The 6753-nt window shown below is 31.5% G+C and overlaps 1 long non-coding RNA gene across 1 annotated transcript; it reads left to right on the forward strand.

Annotated features, from left to right (window-relative positions):
* The first annotated feature begins 850 nt into the window (after positions 1–850).
* On the forward strand, positions 851–3538 carry LOC145588588 (uncharacterized). The gene is made up of 3 exons (XR_014101610.1): positions 851–1351; positions 2458–2629; positions 3267–3538. It is a non-coding gene; the product is annotated as an uncharacterized LOC145588588 (long non-coding RNA).
* Positions 3539–6753: the final 3215 nt, after the last annotated feature.

Here is a 6753-nt window from a genome sequence, read left to right on the forward strand (position 1 = left end):
GTTTGAAATTCATATAATATTTAGAATTTCTAATGACACCAAAATTTGGTTATTCTTGAAAACAAATCATAACTTGTCTTAGCTTCTAACGGCAACATTAAACTTCCTTTTTTATTTCTCTCAACCACTGGAAAATGCTTTTATCACCAAGAGTATTAATTCCAATCCAACTATAAATCATGCCATAACAATGCTTATTGACATGAACTCAACTGTTTTAGCATAACAGCAAGCATCAAATCTGACTAGTCTAGCCTAAGTTATCAACTTTGCTAGGGACAATCCCATCAATGATGTGTGCTTAAGAATATTAAACTTGTTCCAAACACCGACACCATGGGACTTTTAAATTGTGTCCAATAAGCCACTTATAACCACCATAAATTGATTTTTTTTTCCCACCACGCACTTATTCTGCAAGAAGCCATCAACAATTGCATCCTAATTTTACAAGCATTCCTCCAACCCCAAGTAGAAATTGTATGTATTTAATGAAATATAGATTTTCCAAACACTGTCTCATGTTATTTATGTTTTTATTTTAATAGGATACTCTCTTACTTCATTTGTCATTCTCCACTGTTTTGGAGTTTGACTCAGCGATACCAATTTGCCAATGCGTATGATTCCATTCGCAAGCGATACAGTAATGATTTTGACAGTGTTTTCAAGATGAATTACTCCATATATCGCGTCGATAATTGGGTGAATAAGATACCAGTTGCTAGTTATCATCCGTTACGAATGGTATATAATAGATCCGGAGGACCGCACAATCGTATGTTGATGCAATATATCAGATATTGTTATCGTCATTATTTTGATAAGGTAATATTTATAAAATCACAAATTTTTTAAAAAGGCCGGTGTACAATATTTAGTGTATGGCGCACGGCCCAATTTGAGGAATTATTGCCCTCTTCTAGTCTTCTCACGTGCCAAGTTTTTTTTTTCTTTTTTTTTTTTACTTTTTTATTTACCTCTTTCTGATTTTGTCCTCTCCTCTTGAAACACTCTGATTTTTTTCTCTCTCCTCTTTTCTTTTCTATATTTTGGTCTTTATACAATTATAATCTCCTTATCCTCTCTCTCTCTCCTCTTCATTGCATTTTCATCTTACCTCTTCTCCTTTTGTTTTTCCTTTCTCGTGTTAATTTTTTTAGTAGAATCAACTAAATTGGTTGATAAAAAATCTTTGAAGAGGAAAAAAGTTAAAGTGAAAATGTGTCTTAATTTAGTTGTTTTGATTCTTCGATTTTTAGGTTTTTTTATTTTGTTTTTGTTCTTTGTTTTTTATTTGATTCTACAATGGTGAAGAAGAAGAGTACAAAGAAGTCGTCAGAAGATGAAGGTGTGTTTTATTAATTTTTTCATGATTTTTTCAAAATGTTGATTATGTTAATGCAATTGAAAAAAGGCTGCAATTGCAAAGAAAAAAAAGAAAAAGAAAGATGCTGAGGAAAGAAGAAACGTTGCAAAGGAAGCAGAAGAAGAAAAAAAAAGGGTAACTTTTATGCATGAAAAGGGTACCTTCCATGGGTAAAAGGGTAACTTTTATGTATAAAAAGGGTACCTTTTGCGGGTAGAAAAGGTAACTTTTATGCACGGAAAATGGTAACTTTTGTGGGTAAAAAGGGTAACTTTTATAGATAAAAAGGGTAACTTTTATACATAAAAAGGGTAACTTTTGTGGGTAAAAAGGGTAACTTTTATAGATAAAAAGGGTAACTTTTGTGTGTAAAAAGGGTAACTTTTGTGAGTAGAAAAGGTAACTTTTATGCACGAAAAGGGTAACTTTTATACATAAAAAGGGTAACTTTTGTGGGTAAAAATGGTAACTTTTATAGATAAAAAGGGTAACTTTTGTGGGTAAAAAGGGTAATTTTTGTACATAAAAATGAAAATTTGATTTTAAAATGGAAAAAAATACCTGATTTTTCGAATGATACTTCACTCGTTCTCTAAATCCAAAGTTATGAAGGCTCGGAAATTTGATCGGAATATCAATTAGAAACCTAAATCAAAAAAAATTGAGAGCGAAATATCACAATTTAAGAATGTAGCACCAAAAAAAAAAAAAAAAAACAATTTAAGAATGTTAGGGTTCGAAATTTGATAAAACGAAAAATCAATTGCAGACTGAGAAATATAGATCAAAGGAAGCGAAACTCTATGAGAGATCATCCTAACAACAACCTTATTGTAATTTGAGGTTGAATGTGGTTGTGAATTTGGTAGTTTGTTGGAAGAGAGAGAAGAGAGAATAATACAGAATATTGGAGATAATGAATTTATTAGTGGCACATGTGTGAGAATTGCTGATGTACAATAAATTCATGTACACCCGGGGCACACAAAAGGTTTTGTTATAAAATAATGGTATAAAAATAATATCTTAGATATAATTGTTTTATTTAATTTTTAGTAAAAAGCTAACATATTTTCCCTATTTTGCAGCACCAAAGTTCTTCTTTTGATCATCTTGATGACGAATTACTGGCGCTATTTCCCACTGCATTTTCAGCTACCTATGGAGAACTAGCATTAAGATTCAACTCTTTTCCTTTTACGATACCTAAATCAGAGTTGTTGAATCACCTTCATAGTGCCGGGTTAATTTACAATAGAGGTAAATTTACTAACTATCTTTACACTTTTCTTTCTTTATATTATGAAGAGCTATTGTGCTTTATTTGTATTTTTGTGGAATTTGTATTAATATGAACTATTATGAAATATGAATTTATTAATGTTACAAATGGTTATTGTGTGTTTAACGATTTATCTATTTATTTTTAATTGTAATTTTGATTCCTTACCTCATTTGTTTTCGGTTCTAGTTTTCTAGAGTCTAGACTAGTAAAAAAAAAATCATTCTTCTCACATTCCTTTCCCAGATACATCAACCAATCATACACCCATTGAGCCAATGGATTAGAAGTGCTGATTCCTAATTAAGATTCCGCCGCCGCCACCCCCCGGTGCTTGGCATAGTCAATGACAGTAACGAAACAGTTATTGTCGTTGTTTCGTGACCCAAAGATAGTAATCTTTGATTTGCATCCATCACTGGCCTAGTACATGTGCTAGCTACAAGCTGGCTCTTCTAATCAACCTTTAAGCATTTTAAACTTTTGCTTACAAAGTATAAAATTCAATTGTTGTTCTTCTGTCGATGGAAGAAATTAATTTAAATGTCAAGCCCATTGCAAAATTTTGAAATGTCAAACTGTTGTAAATCTAATCCATATCTATGATACTTGTAGGTAACGTCAGGGATCGAGCTGCAATTCGAGAGCAGAGAATGTAATAGATAGCTGATCACAATTTGTTTGTATGGTGACTCTGTCACGTTGTGTGTTGCATTACACTCTATACGGATTTGATATCTTATCGTCTCATGTTTGGTTACATCTTTTGTGGAATTTATGTCGTGTAATGATAATATGATACTATTGATGGCATTCTATATTTGAGTTTCGTGTCCTTAAAGACAAGCACTGCAAGTTTGCAACATTACTTTGTTCTGTGTATGAGAATGTAAGAATTAATCTTTTGTTCATTCCTTGATGTGTTTTGATTACTCTATCTATGTATTGTTTACCTCAAATTGGTAAGAGAATAACACTACAATGTTCCTTTGTTTTGTGTACCAGATGTTAAGAATTGAAAATGTTAAGTGACACACTTGAATAATAATTAAATCGAGGAAATACTTGAATCTATTACATGTAAAACATGTTAAAGCTTGACTTACCAGGGTTGTACAATTGTACTAACCTTCTATGTCTCTACTGAAAAGGTTAAGATTGATTGAACTTGTATGACTTGACTCATACAAGTGTATACCCGGAGGTCCAAAGGGAACAACCCAAGAATCAATGGTCAAGAAATCAGCAACTACAACAAAGAACAAGAAGACAAAACCCATTAAGAAGCAATTTAACTTGATTAAACGATTTAGACTTTGAACTCTTCACCTAAAAGAAGATGTTATGGTCTAAATTTTCTAAATTCTAGCTTCTAATCTAATTTGGTCTGATTCGATTTAACATTGATTTAAATATGATCATGACTGGTTCGTCTAGAATTTTGTCTGGGTTTAGACATCAATATTGAGCCCAGCTTGGCCTAAATTTTGGGTCGACCGGATTGAAAATGTTGGTTGTTTTGGCCAGGTATAGCATGTTTGGGCACGACTTTTTTTGGTCTGAGCTCGGCCCAACCCTGCCAAGATTACCTCTACTTGACCTTAATTGTTCGTCATTAATTGTATAAGAAAAATTGGATCTAAAATAATTTATTGTATATCGATAGGGTCCATACAAGACCTGTTGAAGTAAGTATCTCGTTAGATTTGTCTTAACGTGTATTTTTCAAATATATAATTTTCATAAGATAGGCTCAATCCCTAAAGTAATATTCTAAATCTTGAATTCCTTTTTAAATAAATACGTTAAATATTGTTGTAATACCCCAAATTTTCTAGCTAGTATAAACTTTTAAACTTTAATTATATATGGTTTTTTTTTTTGACAAGAATTATATATGTTATTTTAATAGATTTTATAATTATTATTTTCGGATTTGAAAAAAAAAAAAAAAAAAAACTGAAAACTGATAATTTCCAGAAACTAATTTTAGATAATTTTCAGGAACTGATTTTGTAAAAAAAATAAAATAAAAATGAGAAACTGATTTTCAAATATTAGCTCCAAGAAGCTTTCTTTTCCCCTCAAACCGATTATTATCCCTTAGTTGTGTCATTTGCTAAAACACCAACTATAATTGATTGAGTATAGTGGTAAGCCATGATTCTTCTTCACCTATCATTCTTGATAATAATAATTGTTAGCTAACCCACCACGAAATACGCCTTCGTCCCTTGACCTTGAGTTATATTTCTATGGCTTCTTCCGATTCACATTTTAAAGAGTATGGCTTTTATTATTTATTTTTGTTTGTTAAAAAAAATAATAAAAAAAAGGGGCGGGGGTGTTTTGTTTGGTCTTCTGTAAATTGTAAGATGATTCTTAGGGGAGCAACAATGGTGGGGTTAGATGAGTAATTGATCTACAAAGTTAGAAAAGTTGGCAGACATCTCTTTTATATAAAAAAAAAATCTACTTCCTTTCTTTTTACGTAGTGGTGTATTAGTAATAGGCATCAAGCATTAATGAGGTTGCCTAACTAATTCGATTAGTATACTAAACTAACTTGGACTCGTTTATTTGTAGACGGAGGCTACTAGGTGAACGTTTCGGAGGTTAATTACCTTGAGTTTTTACGCGCGATCAAGGTAATTTTCAATGTCCATCATCTTTAGAATCCCGTTAGGAAATTATTTCGAATTAATGTGTGCCAACTACGTGCTTATGCAATTATATATTATAAGTGTGCTATCGTATGACCTTATGGAATCAAATTATTTACTAGTTTTCTATTTTGTGTACTACTATATGTATTTTCGAAAAATTTGATTATTTGATATGTATGAGTTTTGAGTAAATAAATAAGATCTTGGGAATTGGTTGATTGATTATATGTGATTAATAGTTTATGTCTCATGCATGTAGGATGACTATGTTCGGATTATACTGAAATTAAAGTATTGATACTTGGGATTAAATTGATTTGTGCAATACTTGTGTATAGTGTAATCAGATGATTTAATCTAATAAAATGTACAGTGAAATTTAACTTAAGAAGGGAAATGAAACCCGAAAGGGTGAAGAACAGGTTGCCCACTAGTAGTTATGCATGGTTGCTACTAGTTGGTTTAAATTATTGAATATTGTTGTTAGCCTTCCTCCTAATCACTGGGTATTAGTGAGGGGTGTGCACACTAGGGACATTCTGTTTTATTTTATGGCCAATTGGGGTTACGCGCGACCCTCTGTAAAGTAGGTGGTGACAGGGACTAGTCCCGGCTTACTGGCGTTCTCTTTCCCTTTCTTAAATAAAGTAATAATATGTTATGTGACTATTTGAACTTGGTTGAGTATTAAAATATTTATGAGACTATATTATGTATAAACTGTTTTGAACTAAAATTATTTATTTTACGGGATGGAGTTGGAATTACTCAATTTATCTGATTTTTGGGAGTCTTCTCTCTTCTCTCTTTTCTTGTTTCTGATTTATTTTGCAGGTTGGTAAAAAGGGTACTCGGTTACGTGTGAGGAGACGTTAGAATAATCACGTAGCTAAGACAATTTAGTTTATTCTCGAATTTAATTATTTCCTCTCAATTATTGGTTTCAAATAATTGCAGTTTTGATGTAATGACTATTTTATTTTGTCACAACTTAGACCACTTAGTTTATTTAAATATTATGTTATTTTTTCTTTGCATTTATTTTCTACGGAAAATAAGTGTAGCAGTAACACTTCCAGAGTTCGATGGTTGGGTTTTTAATTTGAAAGTTAAAGGTTACTCTTATTGTTTTAAAGACTCGAATTTTGGGGGTGTTACAATTGTGCAGGTGAGTAGACATAAATACACAATCTATCCTTGATGGCGAGAGAGATAGAAGAGTAAGAGTGTCCATTATTCGGATTAAAACCAAAATCCAATTCAATCCAAATTGAATTATAAATTCGAATTGGATCTGAACTTTAAATCGTATTGGATCGGATTGAAATTTTTTGGAAATCTGTATTTTTAAATCGAATTGGATTGACCTTGCTTGTTCGGATCCAAAAAACCAAATATGAAACCATTATTTTATAAATAAGCATTGTTAATATTAA

The sequence above is a fragment of the Chenopodium album genome, chromosome 2 (genome assembly GCF_948465745.1).
Source record: "Chenopodium album chromosome 2, dcCheAlbu1.1, whole genome shotgun sequence".
NCBI lineage: Eukaryota > Viridiplantae > Streptophyta > Magnoliopsida > Caryophyllales > Amaranthaceae > Chenopodium > Chenopodium album.